Here is a 26,798-nt window from a genome sequence, read left to right on the forward strand (position 1 = left end):
TTTCTTTACAGTCTAGTGCTATGATATTACTTAAAATTCTTGGCCACCTTTCCTCCCTTTCTTCCTTCCTAGAAGGTTTTATGTTATCCTCGGGTATATTTAATTCCTTTTCCTGAAACAGCTGAAGCCATGTCATCATTTTCTGTTATACTCGATTCTGGTTTTTAAATTTTGCTTCTGCAATTTATGCATTGGTATACATCCATTTAATTTGGATTTCCTGTGGTTTTGTAACTTTTTCCTCTTCATTCCTTTTCCATTTCCTTATTTAATTTTTAACCTTTCCTTCCAAGTAGTCCATTTTACTCTTTTTTTTAAACTTTGTTTTAACCTTGCTATATTAATTTAAACCCACTCCAAAGCTCCGGTTACTATGTATATTGGTCTCAGCTCTGTTCAAGTATAGACTGCCCCTCAATGCACACTCCCTACTCCAGATGTGGTGATGATGCCTCAAGGGTATGAATCCTTCACTCCCTCATTTGTTGTTCCTGTACTAGGCAGTGCTTCACATTAATGGTAATTCTTAGGTTACTACCTTTTGAGATCCTGTACTTCATCTACTTCCTGACTCCTCCAGGTGCCTTTGCCAGACCTGAATCTTATTCTTTCCAATATTATTGGTTCTGACACAAACCTCGAGTTCTAGCTGAAACCCCCCTCTAAGAATTTCTGCAAACACTCCATTATATCTCTTACCCTGTAATCTGGAATACAAGACACCTATCATGACTCATATTACAGAACTGATTTCATACTGCTCTCATTATCAAATACCCCATTACCTTTCCTGCGCTTAACTCCTCCCCATGATTAACCATTGCTGCAAGGTGGGATGATGTTTCTTGTAGTTTCCCATTCCTGAGTTGCCATTTTTTTTCCTGGCTAATTGGGATCCAGCCTATACACTCATCAGACTGCTGCAGCCCCCTCAGGAATTCTTGTATTATCTCTACCTGACTCTGCATCTCTTCCCATCTACCTTGGAAAATGAAATGGTTCGATACTTTTCTTGCTCTGCCTCACTATCCTTCTTGCTGTTGGTTGGGAATCCATTGCAGTGTGTGGTTTAGGTGCACAGTTTGTCAAGCTCAGTAACTTTGAACTCAAACGAGGCCACCTGGATGCACCCGTGGGTTTTCTGGATGCTCAAGAGTTTTTAAGAACTGCCACAATGTGAAAGTTCTGCACAATGTGTGTTTTCACTGCCATAAAAAATGGTCTCAAACTCAAAAAGACTGAAACTAATTGCAAGTCAACTATATTTAAATGCCTCATTCCAGTTCAGGCCAAACTACTTGTCCTCACTTGTCTGCCTATTTTCACCACTTTTCTTGTTTAATTATCTTTCACTTGTACAATCCATTTGAGCCCACTCCACACAGCATGCACACTTTTACATCCCTGGTCCTTGCCTACTCTCTGTTTGTGTGGAATAGCTGTTCAAGACAAATTATTTCCCTTGCCTTCTTTCACAGAAACTCATTTTGGAAGCTTCTCATAGCTCCAGCATTTTAAATAAGAGAACAAATAAGATTACACTGGAAATACAATGTACATTGGTCAATTTTACCATCCACTTTCAATGCTATGTAATTCTGCAATTTATACAGATTTTAACCTCAATACTCTCTCCTCGTCTCTAATTTATTTTTGGCTGTTTTACAAACAGTAGGCCACCCCCAGCTTCTTGTTGAAGTGGTTTTGGTGAACCTTGTATGCAGGCAATTCAATGACAGAAGCATTGCAGCCAATTCCAATTCTGTCCTCTTCTGAAACTAGACTTGCAGATTTAAGCAAGTTACTAAATGCTAATCTTTATTGGGTAGGAGAAAACCAATCACTGCAGAGAGTGAAGGCCCTAAATCTAGATCCAGCTGTATGACTGAGAACTCTACCAAGAGGTGCACTTACTTGCTGGGTAACTGAGGTAAGTTTGTATTGTATGTGATAGGTTTAACAAAATTAAAGCGTTAACTGTTTTTTCTAGGGGCACCTGTGCTGTAACCAATAACTCAACAAGATTGGCCAAATTTGGGTGAAGGTTGCCACTATCAACGGCTGGTGAGATTTAAATCTAAGGGCCAGATTTTCACTACTGAGGCAGGGAATTGAGTTGGGAGAAATTTCCTGACTCGGCAGACCCACCTTGGTTTAAAGGACTGTTACATGCAATCTTCACTCTGGGGAGGCGGGTGTGGGAGAGAGTTGGTCCCGGAAGCAGATTGTGGGCGGCCACAGGGTGGGCAAGTGCTGAGACAGGCAGGTTCGAAAGTCTATCTCAGTTCTCTGGAACTTCATCCGAATTGTGTTAAAGGCTGTTAGGCCCTCTAACCGTCACTGCTCATGCACTCTCATGCCCCCCTCCATGCCCCTTTCATGACCCCCATAGCTTTCATTCTCTCTCTCTCCCCCCCCCCCCCCAATGGCCTCCATGAGGCCTCTATGCCGCCATGCCAGCTCCATGTCCATTCACCCAGTATACAGAATGTACAGAACCAATGAGCCATATTATAACAATGACAAATGTTGAAATGCTGAGGAAAAGAAAACACCCATTCAGAAATCTGCTTTGAAAAGACTGTTGTTCCTGCAACTCCATAAAGTGTCAATTAAACAGGGCCATTACATTATCAGTAACAGAGGCTTTACCCACTTCACACCTCTTAATCTTGCCCAAATAAACATATACACATTGACAAAAGAGATCACAGAAAGAATAACTTATAACCTCATAAAGATGTCAGTCAAGCATTGTAAGCACTCCAGTTTGTCCAAACAGAGCCCTACTGAGTTAATGCATTTGAGTCTTGGAGCTCAGTCAAGTATAATAAAACCCTCTGGGAACTGTATCAGCAGAAATAGATGGCCAGACGTCTGGTTCTCTACCTGGGCTCAGTATGAATGCTTGGCACTCATTCGACTCCGTGAAATTCCGGGCCTATATGTCAGTCAGTATCTCCAGAAGAGCCAGAACCTTTAAAGGGAAAAGAAAAGTAGAAACCGTGTAGGTAGGTGAGTGTTGTAGCATTAACACCTATTTAAGTCATGTTTGCCTATGAAATTTCAAAACAATTAGGACGTTGACCAATAAAGCAGCTGATGAAAATGAAGTGCTATATGTAGGTCACAGTGTAGTGTTTATAAACTTGACTCCACACCAACCAATTTGCATACCACAAGCTACATTCAGATGTGGTACATTTTACCTTTAATGGTTGGTTCGGTAAAGTGACTTAAAACATATGGGCTGCTGAAAGTGAAACTGTTCAAAACCAACAGGAAATGTCTTTTGCGTTGGCTGTAAAACATTTTTTTACAATCTAAACTGCTTTGACATTTTTTTAACATCCTCTGTAAATATCCCAGCTCTTGGGCAAGAGACAGTGAAAAGGTGCAGAATTAGTTTTATTTCAGATGATCTGTGATATTGAGAGGATCTTGTATCAGACCAGCTGTGGCCCTTTTCCTCCTCGGCTACCCCTGATATTTTGGGTGAATATAGGAACAATGCCTATGTCTTGTATTTGCACTTTACAAGTATAGAGACAATGAAAAGAATTGTTTCCAGAAATGACCGTAGAGTGTCACTATTCATTCCACATCACATAATATGACATAGTATTGATAGCACAGAAACGGGTCATTCCACCTGTCAGGTCCACGAATTGTTTATTTTCCACTTGAGCCTCCTCCCACCTTTCTTCATCTAACCCCATCAACATATTCTTCTATTCCCTTCTCCCTGATATTTATTTAGCTTCACCTTAAATGCACCTATGCTAATCACTTCAACTACTCTTTGTAGTTGTGAGTTCCACATTCTAACCACTCTGAATAAGGGAGTTTCTCTTGAACTCCCTATTGGATTTATTACTGACTATTTTATTTATGAACTTCCCCCATGAGTGGAAATAACATCTCCACGCCTGCCATATCAAACCGTTTCTTAATCTTAAAGCCCTGTGTCAAGTCACCCATCAGTCTTTTCGAGAGAAAAGACCCATAACAGCCTGTTCAATCTTTCCTGACAGCCATATCCTCTCAGTCCTGGTATCATTCCAGTAAATCTTTTTTGCTTCTCTTCCGGTGCCTCCATATCCTTTTTATAATATTGAGACCAGATCTGGTGTAATCAATGTTGTATGCAAGTTTAATCTATTTTCGCTGCTTTTCAAATCATTCCTCTTTTATTATTAATTTAAGGGATGTGAGCATCACTGGATAGGCCAGCATTTATTCCCATCTGGCAATATCCCAGCTCTTGGGCAAGAAACAGTGAAAAGGTGCAAAATTAATTTTACTTCAGATGATCTGTAATATTGGAGAACCTTGTATCAGGATGTTGATAGTGGGGGGGATTAAGTGATGGTAATGCCATTGAATGTCAAAGGACGATGGTTAGATTCTCTCTTGTTGGAGATGGTCGTTGCCTGGCACCCTTTTGTGGTGTGAATGCTACTTGCCACTTGTCAGCCCAAGCCTGGATATTGTTCCGGTCTTGCTGCATTTGCAATGGACTGCTTCAGTATCTGAGGAGTCGTGAATGGTGCTGAACATTGTGCAATCATCAGCGAACATCCCCACTTCTGATCTTATGATGGAAGGAAGGTCATTGATGAAGCAGTTAAAGATTGTTGAGCCTAGGACACTACCCTGCAGCGATGTCCTGAAATTGAGATGATTGACCTCCCAACAACCACAACCATCTTCCTTTTGCTAGGTATGACTCCAACCAGCTGAGAGTTTTCCCCTGATTTCCATTGACTCCAGTTTTGCTAGGGCTTCTTGATGCCACTCTCGGTCAAATGCTGCCTTGATGTCAAGGGCAGTGACTCTCACTTCAACTCTGGAGTTCAGCTGTTATGTCCATGTTTGAACCAAGGCTATAATGAGGTCAGAAACTGAGTGACCCTGGCTGACCCAAACTGAACATCAGTGATCAGGTTATTGCTAAGCAAGTGCTGCTTGATAACACTGTTGATGATCCCTTCCATCACTTTACTGATGATAGAGAGTAGACTGATGGGGCGGTAATTGGCTGTGTTGGATTTGTCTTGCTTTTTGTGTACAGGATATACCTTAGCAATTTTCCACATTGCTGGGTAGACACCAGGGTTTTAGCTGTACTGGAACAGCTTGGCTAGGGGTGCAGTAAGTCCTGGAGCATAAGTCTTCAGTACTATTTCCGAAATATTATCAGGCGCATAGCCTTTGCGGTGCCTTCAGCTGTTTCTTGATGCCATGTGGAGTGAACCGAATTGGCTGAAGACTGGCATCTGTGATGCTGGGGAGGCCGAAATGGATCATCCACTTGGCACTTCTGGCTGAAGATTGTTGCAAATGCATCAGCCTTGTCTTTTGCACTCATGTGCTGGGCTCCCCTATTATTGAGGATGGGGATATTTGTGGAGCTTCCTCCTCCAGTGAGTTGTTTAATTGTTCACTACCATTCATGACTGGATGTGGCAGGATTGCAGAGCTTAGATCTGATCTGTTGGTTGTGGAATTGCTTAGCTCTGTTTACCACTTGCTGCAGGCAGGTTGGTGGGGATGAGTTCAAGTATGTTTTTTCCTCTTTTTAGTTCCCTCACCACCTGCCGCAGACCCAGTCTAGCTGCTGTGTCATTTAGGACTCGGCTTGCTCAGTCAGTAGTGGTGCTACTGAGCCACTCTTGGTGATGGACATTGAAGTCCCCCACCCAGAGCACTGATTCATCAGCTGAGGGAGGGCAGTGAGGTGCTTTGTATGCTTTCATTATGGTTTTATTAACCTTCAATGTAACTTCTCGTGATTTGCATTTGTACCCTCCGATCCCTCAGCTCCTCTACCCCATTTATTCATTTATATTCCAAAGAGTATGTGGCCTCCTTGTTTTTCCTACCAAAATGTATTACCCAGCACTTAGCTATATGGAAGTTAATTTACCAAATTCATGCCTTTTCTGCAATATTATTAATGTTGTTCCGTATTGTGTTGCAGCGCTCGTCCGAATTAACTACAGCCCCAATTTGTTGTCATCCGCAAATTTTAAAATTATACTTCTGATTTCTAAGTCGAAGTCATTCATTTAAATATTCCTATAGGCAGTTGTGTACTCGTAATGTTCAGGCAAGTCTGTTAACTATCATGTATACTTATTATAAACAGGATGTGGAAATGGATTATCCACCTCCTATGATTGCTTAGTGAGTTGAATGCAGCACACCATGTTGAACTGATCCAAAGAGACTAGGTCCGTCTCGGTCCATATTCAGTTATTTGTTCTCATCTGGACAGTGCACTAATGGGGACCATTAGAGGGGCTTCGGCACCTCTAGGCTTCGAAGACAAAGAAATAGCTCTGACTCCTGATAAGAGCATAAGAAATAGGAACAGGAGTAGACCAAATGGCACATTAAGCCTGCTCCGCAATTCAATACAATCATGGCTGATCGTGGGCTTGAACTCCATTTTCCTGCCCACTTCCCATATCCCTTAATTCCCTGAGAGACTAAAAACCTGTCTATCCCAGCTCTAAATGTATTCAGTGATGGAGCATCCACAACTGTCTAGGGTAGAGAATTCCAAAGATTCACAACCCTTTGAGTGAAGAAATTTCTCCTCATCTCAGTCCTAAATGATCGGTCCCTTATCCTGATCATTATGTCAAGACTCCATGTGAAAGTCCATGTGTGGGAATGATGGTTGAGGACGAGATTTGGCTTGCTGTTCTCATTGTTTAAGGTGCTCATGCATCATTTGGCAGAACACAGAAACGCTGTCAGCACTCGAGGAGATCAGGAGTAAAAAAGGTTTGGTTTTTTGGTATTTGTAGATTTTAGCTTTCCAATTTTGTTTCCCATACCATCCATATGGTGTGACACTGAACATCCTGAATTAAACTGATAATTGTAACCTGATTCAGATAGTAAAAGCGCCAAGTGATGTGTTAGCAGAGCAGTTCGAGAAAACAATTTCTTGAAATTTAAAAACCTTCTCATCTCCATTTTGAGCTACAGTTAGAGAAAGTTAGAGTGTGAATCACTTGTGATATGCATGTGATTAATGTACCTTTACTTTTGCAGCTGAAAACCTTGACAACGCCTGAGTGCTCCCATACATTGACTATCTGGCTGCCCTGGCTCAGTTATCACAGTGCTGATGCTGTCCATTCTCAAGGTACAGTACTGTGATAACTGAAGGATGGTAGCCACCTGGACATCGGAAATGTGAAAATATGGAAATGCTCCATAAGAAGGAAAATTTTACATGTTACTACCTATTTTGGAGTTTCCTGGTAGGCCATATCTTTTTCTATTCCGTTTTCGAATTGAATAGGAAAAAAAATCAGAAATTGAGTTTGGAAAAGAGGTTTTGAGCTAACCAAGTGGATAATTTTGCAGTTATAACTCTTTCGAGTACATTCACAGTTCTTGGTTTCCGGGAGTGGGACATGAACCCACAACACTCTGATTCAAAGGCGAGGGTGCTATGAACTGAGCAGAGTGGAACTGATGAGGTGCTCCAGTTAAGTGGGTGTTCTAATTAAATATTGGTACTGCAAATTGGTTATATAACTGGACTAATAAACCAAGAGGTCAAGACTAATAACCCAGAATCAGGAGTTCAAATTTCATCATGGCAACTCGGGAATTCAAATTCACTCATAAATGTGGAATAAAATGTTAGTATCTTAAATAGTGGCTATGTGAGAACCGAATTATCCTAAAAACCTATCTGGGTTCACTAACTTGCTTTCACATCCTTACCTGGTCCAGCCTATTTGTGACTCCAGACTCCCAGAAATGCAGTTTACTCTTAACTGCCCTCTGAATGGCCTAGCAAGCCACTCTGTTGTATCAATCACTGTGGAAAAATAAGAAGAAAACCGGATGGCACCAGAAAGTGACAAAGCCACACCCAGCTCAGTCAACCCTGCGAAGCCCTCTTCACAAATATCTGGGAACTTGTGCCAAAATTGGGAGAGCTGTCCCACAGACTAGCCAGGCAATAGCTTGACATAGTCATACTCATAAAATCATACTACTTAGCCAATGTCCCAGATTCCTCTGACAAGATGAGCAGTCCCAGCAGCAGGACAGGCTCACCAGAGATGGTGGCACAATGCTATACAGTTGGGAGGGAGTGACCTTGAGAATCATCAATGTTGACATGTCTGGGAGTCCCTTAGCTAATGATGTTAACAAGACAACCATTGATGTTAAGTGGACAACCAAGAAAGGGTCACTGTTCATGTTGTCAGTCAACCAGAGTGAGCCTGGGAGTCCTCAAATTGACTCCAGTCCCCATGATGACTCATGGCATTAGGTCAAATATGGGCAAGGAAACATCCTGACAATTACCACCCATTGCCCTCCTCCAGCTGATGAATCAGTACTCCTCCAGGTTGAACACCACAAAAAAAGCACTAAAGGTGGCAACGGCACAAGATGTACTCTGAGTGGCAACTTCAATGCCCATCACCAAAAGTGACTTAATGGCACCATTGCTAACTGAGCTTCCTAAGTCCTGAAAAAGAGAGCTGGCAGACAGGGCTTGCGGCAGGAGCTGAGACAGTAAATGTGGGGAGGAAACCTACTTGCCCATGTCCTCACCAATCTACCTGTCACGGTTGTATCTGTCCATTACCTTATTGGTGTGAGTGACCACAGCGCTGTCCTTGTGGAGACAAAATCCTGTTTGCTCACTGAGGATGCCATTCATTGTGTTGTGTGGCACTAGTACTGTGCTAAATGAGAAAGGTTCAGCACAGATCTAGCAGCATGAGCCACTGCAGGCCATCATTAGCTGCAGCAGAACTACAATCTACCACAATCTGTAACCTCAGCCCAGCATATCCCTCACCCTATAATTATCACCATCCTAGTACAAGAGCATGCTCGGAGCAGCACCAGGCATACCTAAAAATGAGCCACAGCCTGATGAAGCTACAATACAGGATGACGTGCATGCTAAACAGTGGAAGCAACATGCTAACAACAGAGCTAAGTGATCGCGCAACCAAAGCATCAGGTCAATGTTCTGCATCCTGCCACATCCAGTGGTGAACAATTAAATAACTCATGGAAGGGAAAGGCTCCATGAATATCCTGTCCTCCATGACGGCAAAGCCCAGCATGTGAGTGTAAAAGATGAGGCTGAAGCATCTTCAGCCAGATGTTCCAAGTGAATAATCCATATTGACCTCTTCCACCAAAAAATAAGCCAGTCTTCAGCCAATTTGATTCACTCCATGTGATATCAAGAAATGGTTGAACAAGCTGGACATAGTAAAGGCAATGGGCTCTACCTGGCTTTAGTGCTGAAGGTTTGTGCTCCAGAACTAGCTGTGTCCCTGGTCAAGCTATTATAGAGCAGCTACAACAGTGTCAGGTAAATGCCAAAGTGGAAAATTCCCCACAAATGTGCTGTTCACAATCTGGTCAATTATGGCCCTATCAGTCTACTCCCAAGCATCTGCAAGTTATGGGAAGTGTAATTGACAGTGCTATCAACTCTTTCGAGTTATCAACAGTCACAGATTGCAACTCATTTGAGTACAATCACAGTTCTTGGTTTCCGGGAGTGGGATATGAACCCAACCCTCTGATTCAAAGGTGAGGGTGCTATGAACTGAGCCACAGCTGACACCTCCTCAAGTGGCATGTGCTCTGCAATTACCTACTCAACAATGCTCATTTGGGTTTCACGAGGACAATTCAGCTCCAGACTTCATTCCAGCCTTGGTCCAAATATGGGTAAACGAGCTGAAGTCCAAAGCTGAATCAGGGGAAGTCTTTCCACTGGCCAGCGTCATACCTAGCATAAAGGAAGATGCCCAGGACACTGCTGCAGAAGTTTCTTAGGGTAGTGTCCTAGGCCCAACCATCTTCAACTGCTCTTTCAAAGACCTTCCCTCCATCATAAGGTCAGAAATGGGGACATTCACTGATGATTGCACAGTGTTAATTTCCATTCACAACTCCTCAGATTTTTAAGCAATCTGTGCCTGACTGCAGAAAGAGCTGGACAACATTAAGGCCTGGGCTGCTAAATGGCAAGTAACTCTTTTGAGTTATCAACAGTCACAGATTGTAACTCTTTCGAGTACATTCACAGTTCTTGGTTTCCGGGAGTGGGACATGAATCCACAACCTTCTGATTCAAAGGCAAGGGTGCTATGAACTGAGCCACAGCACATGCACACCACACAAGTGTCAGGCAATGACCATCTCCAACCAGTAAGTCTAACTTCATTGTATTGACAGTCAACAGCATTATCATTGCCGAATTCCCCATTATCAACATCCTAAGAGTCACCAGTGGCCAGAAACTTAACTGGATCAGCCATAAAAGTACTGTGGCACAAAGTGCAGGTCAGAAGCTGTGTATTCTGGGATAAATGACTCATCTCCTGACTCCCCAAAACCTGTCCAACAGCTACAAGGCATGCAACAGGAGTGTGATGGAATACTCCACTTGCCTGGATCAGTATAGCTCCAACAACACTCAAGCAGATCAACACAGCCTAGGGCAAAGTAGCCCACTTGGTTGGCTCCTCATTCACCACCTTAAATATTCAGTCTCTCCACCAGTGGTGCACTGTGGCTGCACTGCAGCAACTCGTCAAGGCCTCTTCAACAGCACCTCTTAAATCCATGACGTTTACTATCTAGAAAAACTGGAGCAGCAGATACATAGGAGTACCACCACGTGCAAGTTTCCTTCAAAGTCACACACCATCCTGACTTAGAATTATTTCCCTGTTCCTTCACTGTTGCTGGGTCGAAATTCTGTAACTCTCTCCTTAACAGCACCGTGTGACCGCAGGGATTCAAGGATGCTACTCACCACCATCTTCTTGAAGTCAATTAAGAAAGGGCAATAAATACTGATCTTGCCAGGATGCCGACATCCCATGAATGAATATGAAAAAACTGTTCATTATGACAAAGTATTCAAAAACCAGGTTTTGCAAGTTTAAAAACAAATTGGTAAATTAGAAGTAAGAAGGTCAGTAAGGGAAACCATTTTCACCTGAAGGGTGTATAATAATAGAATAGGTTATAAGGAAAGGACATTGAAGCAAGCAATATAAATAAATTCAGTTGATGTGTTTCTCAAGAGAAAACTTGTGTAGGCTGAACTATAAAAAAGTAACAGACGTTCAAATGCCAGTAGGGAAGTTTCCTGTTCTGCCTCTGAATCCTTTTGCTATTCAATGTTATCCCCTGGTGTGCAAAGCTTGAAAACCAAAGTAAGAAATTGTTCATCACCTCTAACTGCAACTTGTTATGCATTTTTTTAAGTTAATGTATTGAAACCTTGCATCTGAGGGAATTTCCTGTCTAAAATTCTGTGTCCCTAATATTGAGGTTTTTTAACATGTGACATAATTATAAATGTGTCATGTGATAATTGCACCCTCCCACCAATGATGATGTTGTAGTACCCGAGTTTTCAATCTCCCAGCTTCTCGCAGGCGTATAGTTTAATTATTTTTGACCATAATAGGGCGGTTTCAGTTCCTTTCTTAGTACCAAGTATGAAATGCTTAACTGTGACTGTATTCAGCTCGGATGTACTCACCTCAGAGTACCTGCATTACACAGGTCACTGAGAAACTACCGTTGAGATTAAAACTATTAACTTACTTCAACATGAGGCTGTGGGTCTTGGGTGTAATTTTTGAAAATATATAAATTTCTCCCAGATTGTGTGCTCTTGGTGCTTGCGTACAATCCAATATCCAGTGCAAATAAGGTTTACCAATACCAGAACTGAGAAGTTATACCTGACAGGAAGGATTAAACAGGCTGAGGCTTTTTTTCTCCAGACAAGAGAACATTGGGGTGACTTGATAGAGGTCTCTAAGATTAAGAAGGGGTTTGATAGGGCAGATATATAGAGTATATTTCCATTTGTAGGGAAGATTGAGAACTTGGGGGCATAAATTTAAGATAGTAATAAATCCAGTAGGAAATTCTGAAGAAAATTCCATACCCATGGAACGGTTAGAATGTGGAACTTGGGAGTAGTTGAGGTGACTTGCAAAGATGGATAAAGACGAGAAATAAAGGAATAGAAAGATATGTTGCTGGGGTTAGAAGAGAAGGGTGGGAGGTGACTCTTCTGGAGCATAGACACTAGTACGGACCACAAAAATAGCCTATTTCAGTGCTCTACTTTGTAATGCTGTGTAACGAGCAGTGAAGTTAAGTTGGCAGCGAAGGATGAAAAGTAAACTTGGCAGATTTTTGCAGCTAAGGCAGCTGGTTCAAGCAACAGCTGTGGGAAGGTGCTGAGCACACAAGATCAGGAGCAGTAGCAGTTGGTGTTTGAGGTGCTGGGCCAAAACTGTCCAGTGAAGGGTGCTGGAGGAGATCTGAAGGATGGATGGGGCAAAGCAGACTCAGCAGCCATGGGAAAACAGCAGATAAGAGCAAAGCAGAGATGGCTCAACAGCAGGGGAATAGAATCCCAAGCAGTGTGGGAATTGTCAGGAAGGGATCTGTGCTCTTGTCAGTGCAGAAGTAGACCAGTTACTACAATAGAGCCAGTTCAACAAAGAATATCGTCTCAGTAGAAAACAGATGTAAAAGCAGGCAGAAATCTTAGCTGTCACTTGGAGGAGGAGGATCACAAGATGTCAGCAAGGAAACTGGGATGGCATTTACTGCAAGAGGTATCACAGCATGTGTCATCACTAAAGACATCCCTGGAACAAAGCCTACTTTTGACACCATAACTGCCTCCTCCCTATTTTCCAAAAAAGGGACATTGCCTCAAATCACTACTAATCACATGACAGCACATCAGCCCTCTTTGCTCCTTTGCATGATGGTGCCTTTCAGTGGAGATATAACTATCACATAAGGCACCCTTTTTAGGTCAGGAACTGCTGCAGGTCAAGCAATCACTTGCTCTGTTGGTACCTACAAGGAGCTCAATACTGTGATTATGTTGCTGCAAAGGATAGTTGTAGACTCGAGAGACATGCCGACCAGTTGCTGCACAACTTCTGAGTTGAACTTCAAAACTGCGTGTAGGTATGAAGTTCCTATCTACAGGCAGGTTCAAAGTGCCTTAAATATCCTTCTCTTCAGACCAATAACTATAAGTCGCATTACACTGAAAACACTGGCATTCTACTTCTCGGACTCCATTGAGAAGGTTCTTTCATGCTGTGTGTATCACCTGATGCCACATACCATAATTCACTACCATAATTCCCCCCTCCTCCCCATCCCAGGGAAAATCTCTGAACTGATGCTGTGGGAGGAAAGAACATCTACAGATGGCAAGTTGGAAGGGGAAGGGCGCAGAGGAACGTAAAGCAGGATGAAGCAGCAATTGATGGGTAGCCTAGTCCTAGACCTCATCCTCTTACTTACCATCACAACAGGGGATGAGGGGCAAAACATTCCCCTGCTTCATCATCATCATCCATGTTTTCTATTTATGTGGTGAATCTACAACAGAAAAGAGTGGTAGATAAGAATGGCTGGAATATTACCCCCTCCTGACTCAGAAACAGAAAAAGAGGATGGTAATGCCTGTGTGGTACTTGATGAGACCAGAGTGATAATGTGGGTGCTCATTTACTAACCTGGCACCAGCAGGAAGTCACTGAATTTGACGTCACCTATGGCAAATCTAAGTGATTGCACTTGTGCTGCATGGTCTGTCCTCAAGCAGGATGAGAGGGTTAAAAGCGAAGATGTTCCTCTGGTGGCCTGTTTTTGGTGAGCATTGTGTGCCAGCTAGTCCTGCAAGAAGAAGGTGAAGCAAGCAGTTGTGCACCAAGTGGTATGGGAAAGGTGAAATGAGGGATGTGAGGGTACCAAGCAGCTTACAGGTAGAGGAAGTGGTTTGAGGGTTGTGTGTGTAGTAATTGTTGTGAGTGATGGTGGTTAGTGATAGTGCAAGAGCTGCCCTTGGAGTGTAGTGTGAAGTTTCATTGTGGAAGTGCTGCTGTAAGAGGTGAAGATTGTGCCAGTAGCTAGAGTAATAATAGAGAAAAGGAGTGAGCCATAAGGTGTTAACTCTGTTTTTCTTTCTGCACAGATGCTGCCAGACCTGCTGAGTATTTCCAGCATTTTCTGCCTTTATTGCAGTACTTAACCACTGTATTGAGCCACAGTGATTAGGAAAGTTCAGGTTCAGAGAGTGCTGGGCTATCTGATCTCACGACCTCTGGGTTCGGGAATGGAAAATATTGGCAAAAAAAACCACCTCCACAGTGCCTCCTGCTGGAGAAATTGCATGTTATCTTTTGAACAATTTTTTGAAGAAGTTAATTTGCTCAGGACTACCTGCTTGTTTGTTGCTTATTAATATCATGCGACATTGTTTTGTCTTGACACCATGTGTACATAGTCTTCAGCAGGTTAATGGGTAGGGATAATGAACCAGGGCCAGCAGATATCGCTCATGCCCAATTTGACCCCAAACATTGTCTTTCTGAGCATAGGAGTTCCTCTGCAACACAGGCAATCGAGCTGGAGAAACAAAACTGAGAAAACCTGGCATCACCACTGGCAGGAGGGCATAATTACAGCAGGTTTTGCTTTCATAGGCAATGTCCAAGATAAATGCGAACATGGGTATTAATAATGGAAAAAAATGACGGAAAATGTGTAGATAATTTAAACAAAAATTTGAGTTGAACTTCCCATTGCTGCACACATTGTAAAACTAATTTTGTGATTCCTCACATGAAAACCCCTTTGGGAGTAATTAACTAAATAAACCTACGATTCATATTGTAAAGCTATCAGAAAACTTACTGTTTCATAAAGCACCCATAGGGAAGTTTTTTGAGGTGAAACAGGCAATGAACCACATTTGAACTGAATTCAAATTTGGTTCAAAGTAGCGATGAAATGGGAAGGATGGAAATTATTTCCAATCCCAGGAATTTATTTAGGGTGAAGGTAGGGCTAAGCTCTACTCTCACAACTGTTGTATGCAGAAATATCCAACCATAAATTCCCTAAAATATGAGTTGTACCTACAGTTTTAAAATGAACAGTTTAAAACGTAACACTAAAGATGCCCGACTGTTTTAGTACAAAGTAAGGAAAGTAAAGCTGGGTCAAAAGTACATGTTTGAATTGTTGTACTAAAACTTGGAAACTGGAATTTTGTGTGGTTCTCTCAATTGTCCGCATAACTATGGCTGAAGATTGGCAAAAGTGCTGTAGAAAAGATGTAAACTGCCCTTTAAGCTGTTTATCTGGGGTTTCCACCAAAGTAATAACAGCAATTGAGGAATCCTTGCAGAAATTCTACTCCAAAATGCTTATCATGTGAACTAATACAGCAGCCAGTTCAGCTTTTTGTGTTATAAACACTCTTATTTCACAATTCAGTCATTTAATGATTATGTTGTTTATCTTTGGGTACAGTATTCATTTTCTGACAAGAAATTTCTATATTTGTTGTGGATCAGATCTCTTGACATGTCTTTTTAGGATCTTATGGTTCAAATCAACTCTTGTTAACCAGCGAATGATTTAATTTTAACTATTGGGAGACATGAGAGCTGAACTCTCGGGACTATGGGTCTGACTAATTTATATTTACCACTTCCCCAATGTGCCTGTGCTCTTTGCCATTTCTTTAAGGCTGGGAAAAAATTGAAAGGCTACACTTTTAATCCAACCAACTGTGGGGCATTTTCACTTTTTGCTTTTTTTGCCTTATTTAATGTTATTGGACTTGTAAGGCAGATGAACAGCTGATGTTGATGTTTGGAGGCAGGCATTGTGGGACAGGTCCATTATACTGTTGGTATGTTCAAATTTCCTTATCCCTTGAAGGTCACATGGTATATTTACTCTTATGCACATCTTGAAAGTCTTTGATTTTGTAGGGGAAGTTTCTCTTTTGTAAACCCCAGGCTTGTCCCCAAGTTCGGATGAAGCTACGAGGAAATAATGGCCAGAATTTTGACCTTGATGGGTGGGCGGGCCCCACCAGCTTGGCGGCGGGCGGGCAGCTGAACTCTGCCGCCGAACGGGGCTGGCTGCCATTTTACGTGGGCGGGCCAATTAAGGCCCGCCCAGTGGCCTGCCTGACAGAAAGCACTATGTGCTTCCTGTGCAGGGGGTGGAGGGATTCCCCATTTGTCAAAGTGCACTCTTTTGCGCATGCACGTGAAAGAGCGCACTGCTCCCTGAGACTAAGTGCTGTCTCGGGGAGAGTGCTGAATGTTTAAAAAACTTTAAAAATAGAGAAAGAAAAACATTATTAACATGTCCCCCTCATGTGACACTGTCACACGAGATGGGACATGTTAATAAATATGAGTGAAACTTCAATAAACTTTTTAGAAACTGAGATGAAACCTCATCCCGCCAGTGGATGAGGTTTTATCTTTTTTCAGAAGCCCACTGGGGCTCCTGGCCTGTCCGCCAGCCTTAAGGTTGGATGGGCAGGTCTTTCAATGAGCTTAATTATCCTGTCAATGGCCTCAATTGGCCATTGACAGGTTGGCAAGCGGATAGCTGATTTCGCTGTCCGCCCGCCCGCCTTCCTAAAAATGTAAATGGACTGGGATGCCCCCAACGTCATTTTTCCTTCAGCGAGAGGGCCCCAACCCCAAATCGGTGATGGGAAAATTCTGGCCAATGTCTTTTCTTGTTTTATAATTCTTTAAAATCTAAGTTGGTACAGAAATGTGTGGCAGTGCCTGGAGGGTAATGAGCTTGACTCTAAACTATGTATTACGGAGTTCCTTTGTCATTAAGCTCAACTGGAGGGCCAGCCCCTAGTGTGGGTAATGGGTCATCAGTACACATCATGCTCTGTGACAGATCTGTATCATTGTACCTTGGGACAGACATCAAGACCATTTTGATGGAAATAAGCTGCTACTGTAGTGACTGTGAAACCTCTAGACTAAGAGAGCTACCTACACCAGTTGGGCTTTATCTGGTTACAAAGAAATTACCCTAGAGACAACTAATTATTCATTGAGTAAAAATTCATTGATCAGTAAGTTTGCGTGGGTTGCATGTATATTAAAATATTTTAAGAATGGCCATTCTATTCTAAGTTCAAAAGACTGTATGGTACCCTGCACCCACATATCAATGTGAAGTTACACAATTTAAAATTAGAATATTTACTCATCTATAATAGAGATACATGTTGTAGCTGTGTTGTACACAACATTATCTAACCTAATCTGGTGATGAATGACCCGTGTTTCTGTTGCCATTTAAACTTTATATTAAAACAATTTTCAAAATAGTTAGTATGATATATAGTATTTATATCTAAAGTGTGCTTTTCCAGTGTGTAATTTACATCTGTAGAATGTGATTTCCCCACCACCTCAGCAGAGGAAGCGAAACTTAGTGTAATTACTGAGCTGAGTTTCATTTTTTTGTGTTTTAGCAAGCACAGGGAAATCTGCCTCTTCCCCCCCACCCTGGGGCACTCAGTTTAATGCTATTAACATAAAGCAATATGTGGTGTGTGAGAATTATCAGACTAGAAAACCACGTTTTAAAAGCACTTAAGGGCAGCTGCACTCTTGGTTTCTGCTTTGTTTATTTATTTACTTACATTTAATAAGTTAACATCAGTTAAAAATATGATACCTTTAAATATATATATCAGCCTGTAATTGTTCACCGGAATGACTGACTTTATGCAGCAATCACCGATCTTTTTAGAATAATTATTATATCTTATATCATTTGCCTTTGTAGGTGCTATATCGCGATGTTTCTATTTAGCTTAAAATAGCATAAAGTTTCAAATTGCACTGACTGTGCAGTAGTATTGTTTAAAAAAATTAAGTGTTTAACTGCCAACTTTTTAGTATAAATGTCATTAATGTTTTTCCTAACGCTTAGCCTGTCCTAATTTCCGAAATGTGCAGTCATCCAAGATGGCCAGCAACACTTGTATTGATGGATTAAAATATGGATTAGTGATATCAACGAATGTGTTCTGGTTTTTCATGGTAGAAAAAAGGCGCTATGTTTATTGTGCTAAGAATGAAATATGCATTACTTCCCATTTGCCAAATTAAACTAAGTGAGAAAAAAAATAAATAACTTTTCAGTATAGAATTTCGAATGGAAAAATGAGGTTGCGTGTAAAGTTACGTTTCATTAAATGAATTTTCTGTTTACTCTCATTAACCTGTACATGCATTGAGAAACAATGTTACTTACACTGCCACAAAAACAAAAATTGCTGGAAAAACTGAGCAGGTCTGTGGTAGTTTTTGTTTCAGAGCAGCCGCAGTATTTTGCTTTTATCTTACTACACTACCATCTTAGAACTGTTTCGGCTGTTGAAACAATTTCACGCTACGTTTTTTTTTGACGAGTGAGTAATAGTGTGCAGTGATTGCAGCCCCCAACTCCTTTACCGTTTCCGGCGGGTTGGAAAATCTCACGGTTTTACATCAGAAATACAACCTTTAGAAATTGTCTTGGAGAGAAAAAATATATATCTGAAAGCCACCTGAACTTTCTAGATTGCTGTGTATTTTGGGGGAGTTGCCCTATTTAAAGCAAAACCAAAGACTTTTTAAAATATTCACTGTAAACATTTTTTTTCACTCTGAATTGCAAAGATTTTTATTTCAGGATCTTTACTCAGGTCGAATTTCAGTTTATTTGGGTTATATCTCACTGTGGGGTTGAGCATTATTGGCAAGTGGCAGAGGGGCTGAAAATGCTTATTAGTGGTCAAATGATGGCGGAGAGTCCATAGTTGGTGACAGCACATGAGCCAATTTCGTGAGTATTTCTAACTGCCCCATCTCTTAGCCATATCGGATCCTGTCGTGATTAGTCAAACTTGTGAGCCGTGACACAACGCCTTCCTGTAACTGAATATTTTGGTTAAAATTCTGGGAATGTTTCTGCTACAGTGTAACAGATTATGATGTTTCTTGGTTGAGCAAATAGTTTTGTAGGATTCGTTACTGTCTAGGACACAATTCGTGCGGATTTCAGGCAGTGTCGATACTTGTTCTGCTGTAAATTCAGCTCTAACAGAAAACCATTTAAGTCGATCAAATCAAAGTGAAATGCAGTTGATTCTGGCCATTGCTGTCAACAGGAAATGATAGCTTCAAATGGAAATGTCCTATGTACGTGCATCGCAAGTGAGTTTTAAATTTGCTATGAATCTTTGCATATTGAAGCACTTCATATTCAGTTGATCTGGGATCACTTGATATGAAACCGCTGACCCATGGATTGTAAGTTCAATGCTCTTACAAAAAAACTACCCTTGCAGTTATATTTAGCCTCTTAATTGCAAAATCAATACTTTTCGAAAGATTGTGGATAGTGATCGTTTTATGGACTGCGTTATCTTACGGATTGCAGCGGTTCAAGGAGAGTCAGATCACCACCACCACAAGGGCAATTTAGGGATGGGCAATAAATGCTCCCTTAGCCAGCGACGCCCGCATTCCATGAATGAATATTTTTTTTATATCAAAACAAGCATTTTTGGAACAATTCTCATCAAAATGGAAATCCGACTGGAAAGATGCCCCGAAAGTAAAGCTTGAATATGGATAACATTCCCGGAGGCCCAGAATTCCACGTTCAAAATAATTGTACATACTGAAATGCTGCAGAAGAAATTGCGGGGCGGTATTCTAAATGCCTCTTCTTCTATGGCTCTTTCTTAGATCATTCCCATACGGCTTCCAAACTTTGGAAACTAAGATTAGAAACACTCGGTGTCAGCCTGTACAAAGCCCAATATTTCAGCCGAGGTCATATAAAACTGATGAAATTCAGTTCAATGTTGGGAGCGAACTGGCTTCACTGACGATTAATGTTTGAAGTAAACAATTGGCTGAAGTGAAGTGCGGACTGGCGCTAACAAATGCAAGCGATTTCTGTCGTTCAACTCCTATGTTTCTATATGTTGCTAAATCGTATGTGGGGTTTATTCTTAGGAATCGGTTCCTGGTGTAATGTTAGCGAGAAATGCCCGCCCCAATAATACGGGCAGCACTGTATAGATCATCTGATTTCCTGTAAATTTCATTTGGTTAAAGGCGCTGCGCTTCCGCCCAACACTTTTGAGATACTTCAATCTGCCATGGAAGTTGCTCAATCGGGAATAAAAGTGCAACGTTCCTGACAGGTGCTAGCAGAATCCTGTGATGTGTCTCTCGGTATATTTAACACTAATCCCCGTCTCCTCCCCCCCGCCCGCCCGAACAACCATGAATCATTATGGGAAATGTGACAATTCAGCCATGAAGCACTGTCGGTAAATATCCCCCAACCTACGTATATTTTCTGGCACTTGCGTCTGTTTTACGCAAGCTTCAACGCGGAAGTCCCTCCTCTTTTAACATTACACTTTTGTGAATGTTCTATTTGGGTCATGGTGCCCCCTGTGTTATCCCGAGCTGAGAAACGTTTACTTTCCTACCACAGTAAAGTTCAGACTAGAAGATGACCCATTCTACAGATGAAAACAAAACCGTATTTTAAAATGATCACTCTTGTTGAACTGGGATAATAAGTAAACAACTAGTAAGTATAGTAAATATATTTATTTAAATAAAACATTTGTGCAGTGCATTAAGATAAAGGCAAAATACTCCTGATGTTGGAAACCTGAAACAAAAACAAAAAATGCTGGAAAAACTCAGCATTTCTACTCCCCTTTAACTCTGAAGAAGAGTCATAGGGACTGGAAACGTTAACTCTGTCTTTCTCTCCACAGATGCTGTCAGCAGACCTGCTGAGTTTTTCCAACATTTTTTGTTTTTGCTTGTGAAGTGCATTATCATGTTACTGAAATTCCTCACCACTCCATATAATTAATTACTTTGAAGTGTAATTTATATGTAAGCAATGAGAACCTATTCCCAATCTTTACATTTATCAGTCTTGTGTGTGATGTCAAACTTTGGTATGGTTGCAAAACATCTTTTTTAAACAAAACAAAGCCAATTACTTCAGGATGAGGATTTTTCTGACCTGGAACCAGAAATGTTTAAGCAGTTACAGCTGTTGTTTCATTGACCCAAGAGGTTAGAGGCAGGTACATACCTTGTCTATATGACTTGTTTAATACTCCTTCATGGGGAATACTTGAACAAAGGCTTTAAAAGGGAACGGGGCATGTTTAGCTAAACATCATAATGCTCCATATCGCCGCTGAACAATGTCTTATCAGCTTCCCCAGATAAAATGAAGTCCTACTTTAACATCTTAACGAATCATAGCTCATACCAAATCTTTTGCTTGCTCGATTTGCAGACTGTGTTGCATCCTACACTGTCCATTAACATCTCTTGCTCTATCCAACTTATTTTGCATATTCCAGGACCAGGAAAAGCTCTATTAAAATATAATGCGGTAGACAAGTTAGTGTTAGTTGTTTTAAGACACCTAAAAGCTGGAAAATTAAACCACTCTTTTAAAATTTGAACTTGTGGTAATAACTGAATTTTGAATCATTTTTGCGCACTTGCTTCTGCTGGGAGCAAAACAACTACTTCCAATCCCTTTAAATGTTTGTAGATTATTTTAAAGGACTCTTCTGAAATTGTATGGCTTGCAGTAAACATCCTTTTGTTTTTGTTTTGTCCCTTTGAATCAGTCTTCTGATTTTAATTGGTTAAAAAAAACTGACTGCATCAAAATGCTAGATCCAAATGTTTACTATGTCCACTAGTCACAGTGACTGAAGTGCCACTGAACATGTATGTCACTTTGTTGAAAAGACAAAACTATAATTGATTTAAATGGACTGATCAAACATAAAACAAAATATTAATCCCAATTAACTACTGGAATTACTTTTTGGCAGTTCAGGTGCACATACAAGTCATACTAATATGCTATCTTTTACCAAGTGTCAATTAATTTGTGTTATGACACAGCAGATGATGTGTGCCAGGCGGATCAAATCCACGAGGGAAACTTGATCATGCTATCACAACGGTTTTGTAATTTGTATTTATTTTGAGATGCGTGCCCTGAATTCAGAAGTAATAAGTCTACCAAGACTTCAGAGATTTTTAAAAAAAAACTACATCAAGTGTAGCTAAATCTGTCCTCCCAGCTTATTTCCACAAATAGCTTTGTGTGACTGCAATAGTTTCTGCAAATCACTTTGACACTTGTCTGGAAGGTAACTCAATATTACATTTAAATGTTCAAGTACCCCCTCATTATCCAAGTTGATTAGAGGAAAATCAATTTCAGAATCCTTCATTTCTACCTCTCTTAGTATCTACCACCACTAATATCTTCTTTTGGTCCTCTTCCCTGTCAAAATACCTTTCAAGCATATTTACCTGACATAGCCTCTGCTTCTTTCTTCTATCTGGAGTATTTATTGAATAATTTACTTCTCTCAATTTCTTTTCAATCCTGTAAGGCTCACTAAACCTTACCTTTAATGAATCACCCAGTGCTGTTAACAACTAACACTTTTTCCCCAGCAATAAAACTACGAGCTGTGGCTCTCCTATCTGCCTACACTTTCATCACTTGCTGTGATATCTTTAAATGTTCGCAAGCTAATTCACATGCTCTGTTCAATCTTTCTCTGACAATTGATACATAATCCAGGAGAGAAGTTTCCAATTTTTGACCCACCAATTTCTCATCAATACATTTCAGTGGTCCCCTTATCTCATGACCACAGTCTAATTCAAAAGGACTGAATCCAGTCAATGCATTAGAAGCATCCCTAATAGCAAATAACAAGAATGGAATTCCCCTAACCCAATCCTGTGGATAGTCCTGACTATACACCCTCATTAGTTTTTAAAGCCCCTTGTGATTCAGGATGGTAAGCTGTTGACTTAAATTATTTTATCCCCAAACTGTTCATTACTTCCTTAAACAGCTGTGACATGAAATTTGAACCCTGACCTGATTTGTATTTCTTTTGGTAAACCATATCTTGTAAAAAAATGTATTCAACCCTTCCACAAGTCTCTTTGTTGTAATATTTATTAAAGGTATCACTTCAGGAAACATTGTAGACACCTCCATTACTGTCAGTAAGTACTGGTTTCGACTTTTCGTCTTGGGGAGGGTTCCTACACAATCAGTCGTGGCCCTAGTAAAAGATTCTTCAAATGCTTGAATTGGAATTAAAGGTGCTGGCTTAATCACTGCTTGTTGTTTCCCAATCACCTGACATGTGTGACATGTTCTACAGAATTTGACTATACCTCTATGCAATCCAGGTTAATAAAAATGTTTTTGCATTTTTGCCTGTGTCTTTCTCATTCCTAAATGTCCCCCAATGGAATTTCATGAGCTATTCTCAGCATCGCATTTCTATATCCAAATGGTACAAAGATCTGATGCACTTCCATCTGCTGAACCCTGATACGGTCGTCACTTTCTCATCAACACATTACCCTTAAGGTAATAACATTCTGGAATACATTCTGCCTCTGTTTCTGAGTAAGCTGTCTGATATAACTTTTATTTGTGGATCCTTTTTCTGTAACTCTACTAACTGCCTTGAGCTAAATACCTCCATTATCCTCCATTCTTTCTCGAACAATTATCAAAGACAGTGTCAGCTAATTGAGCTTGCCTTCTTCCTGAACAATCTTATCAAAAACAGTGTCAGCTAATTGAACTCCAACACCTTTTCGTTGTCTTTTAACTTCCTCTTCTTCCTGTTTCAACCTGTGAGCTTGTGATCTTGTTACCACACAATCTGGAAACAATCCAGGATGCTCTTTCTGCAACATTTCTGTTGAAAACACTTTTACAGGCTGTTCAACTACCATAGCCAATATCCACATCTGTGACCCAGCTATATCATTACCTAAAATAAATTGAACCCCTGCAATGGGCAATTTTCCAGTACTACAACAATCACCTCACCTATTATCCACTTACTCTTTACATTTACCTTCTACAATAGAATAGGTTTAGCATTTCCATGAACCCCACATATTATCATCTGTTCCTGCAATGCTCCCTCTGAACGACAAATATCACTATCCCACTACATTAAGGATTGACTATACCCTGTGCCTCTTAAAATATTAATGTTTTTACCTACTCCACCTTGTACAGATGGAAAGACTTTCCCTTCACATACAAAATCTTATAAACATTTCTGCGACCTGCTCCTCAGAACTCCCTTGGGTAAATTGTGAACATATTCCCACTTCTTTACTTATCATTGATTCTTTCTGTTTTACCTGTACACAAACCACTCTTTTGTCCTGTGCCTCAGAACCCACTCAGATCCCAGAACTTTTCTGCATCCCAATAATTCCAACAGATTTTCCCTGTAATTTCCAAAACATTTGTGTGTCCTACTTCATTACAATGAAAACACCTCAATTTTCAGGTGTCACATCTACCCTTAGCACGTTCCTCTTTAGTTGAGGGATCTGGGTGTCCTCGTGCATGAATCGCTAAAAGCTACTATGCAGGTATAGCAGGTAATAAGGAAGGCAAATGGAATTTTGGCATTTATTGCTAAGGGAATAGAGTATAAAAATAGGGAAGTATTGCTGCAACTGTACAAGGCAGCGGTGAGACTGCACCTGGAGTACTGTGCAGAGTTTTGGTCCCCTTACTTGAGGAAGGATGTAGTTGCATTGGAGGTGGTTCAGAGGAAGTTCACTAGATTGATTCCAGAAATGTGGGGCTTGTCTTATGAGGAGAGATTGAGCATTTTAGGCCTATACTCACTAGAGTTTAGAAGGATGAGAGGAGATCTAATTGAGGTATATAAGATGCTAAAGGGGATAGACAAAGTAGACGTGGAGCGGATGTTTCCCCTTGTGGGGCATTCTAGAATGAGAGGCCATAGTTTTAGGCAAAGGGGTGGTAGATTTAAATCAGAAATGAGGATGAATTATTTGTTTCAAAAGGTCGTGGATCTGTGGAATTCATTACTTCAGAGTGTAGTGGATGCTGGGACACTGAATAAATTTGAGGAGATTTATAATTAGTAACAGGTTGAAAGGTTATGGGGGGAGGGTGGGAAATTGGAGTTGAGGCTGAAATGAGATCAGCTATGATCATATTGAATGGCGGGGCAGGCTCGAGGGGCTGAATTGCCTATTGCTCCTTGTTCTTATGTAGGAAATACATCCTGAGAATGTCCAACTATTCCTCTTCCCTGACTACCCATCTTCCTTTTAGCTTCCCACTTTCTGTCCTTCTCTGATTTAAAAGGGTGACAAAATAAAAGGTTTAGCTCTATGAACTAACTCATACTCATCAGCTATCTCTGTTGCTTGTCTTACCGTTTCAACCTTCTGTTCCTCCACATGAGTTCTCACTACTGAAGGAATTGAATCTTTAAATTTTTCCAAAAGAATTACTTCTCTAAGAGCTGCATATGTTGTCTATATCTTTAATGCCTGTATCCACCAGTCAAAATTACTTTGTTTTACTCTCTCAAACTCAATATAAGTTTGCCCAGGCTGTTTTCTTATATTCCTAAATTTCTGCCTGTATGCCTCAGGTACCAACTCATATGCACTCAAAATAGCCTTTCTTACCACATCATAGTCCACTGACACTTCTGACAGTGAAGTATAAACCTCATGTGCTCTACCCACTAACCTAGATTGTACTAGCAATGTCCAGTTTTCTTGTGGCTATTTCATCTGTTTAGCTATCTTCTCAAATCAAATAAAGAACATCTCCACATCTCTTTCTTAAAACTTCAGAAAAGCTCGCACAAATTTAAACATCTCCCCACTGGGTTTTAGGTTAGCAGTTTTTTCATCATAACTTTCCTCAGCATCTGATGTCTCTTTTTTAAAGTCCAGCTTTTTAAGTTGGTACTCTTTTTCTTTCCTTCTCTCTTTCTTCCTTTTTTAACCTTGCCATTTCAAATTCATATTCCTGTCTTTTTTCTCTCCTGCCTTTCTGTCAGCTTCCTTTGGAATGTCCTTTTTCTGCTGCATCTAGTTCCAGTTTTTTTCATTACCTTTGCTTTTTGAAATTCGAGTTTCTTCATTTCTAGCTGAAGTCTGACTACCTCCAGTTGTGGCTCACTGGTGTCAGGTATCACTTCCAACTTCAAATGCTGTGCTATCACTTCAGCTATCACTTTCTTTGCCCAACCTCAACTGCAACTTATCCACTAACACTGTTAGCTTACCTTTAAATACTTTTTGTAACACAATCAGAATTATATCTTCTACTTCCAAAATGTTTTAGCTATGGATATAGCCATTTTTCAGTCTCACTGCTTTAAAAATCCCTCAGACCAACCCCTGAATTCAAAGCGCTTCTCATGCTCATTAACCTTAAGATTCACCAACTCCAAACCAGTCCAGGAATTTCAAGTATCAATTTGTTATGACGCGGCAGATGACGTGTGCCAGGTGCATCAAACCATGAGGGAAACTTGATCATGCTATCACAAATCGTGTCAGTTGAAACTTGCCTTAGTATTCCTGCTCTGCATTTCATTAAAGAAGTATGTAAATTATAGAACTAAGTAATTTATATACCACTGGTATTTAACATTCTGACAGCAGATAGTGAAAAGTAACGATAATTACTTAAAAATAGAATTTTAGGGTGGTACTTATATTTGCAAAAAAAAACCCATTTAACTTCATATACTCCATCAAAACTATTATCAATGATGTCAACAAATAACTTGCTATAATCGTTGCCAATTTTCCTGAACTCGAATTTCATAAAATGGTATATTATTAACCTAAACTCTAACCGCAGTACCGTTGTTTTGCTCTAGAAATCTGTAAAGCAGGTTTTTGAAATAAAAACAGAAAGCGCTGGAAAAACTCCGCAGGTCTGGCAGCATCTGTGGAGAGAGAAACAGAGTTAAC

The 26,798-nt window shown here is 40.6% G+C and overlaps 1 protein-coding gene across 1 annotated transcript in view; it reads left to right on the forward strand.

Moving 5' to 3' along the window:
• Positions 1-26,798, forward strand: part of jak1 (Janus kinase 1) — a 177,723-nt gene that overhangs the window by 11,986 nt on the left and 138,939 nt on the right. The window lies entirely within an intron of this gene.

The sequence above is a fragment of the Cetorhinus maximus genome, chromosome 17, assembly GCF_964194155.1.
Source record: "Cetorhinus maximus chromosome 17, sCetMax3.hap1.1, whole genome shotgun sequence".
In the NCBI taxonomy this organism is placed as follows: domain Eukaryota; kingdom Metazoa; phylum Chordata; class Chondrichthyes; order Lamniformes; family Cetorhinidae; genus Cetorhinus; species Cetorhinus maximus.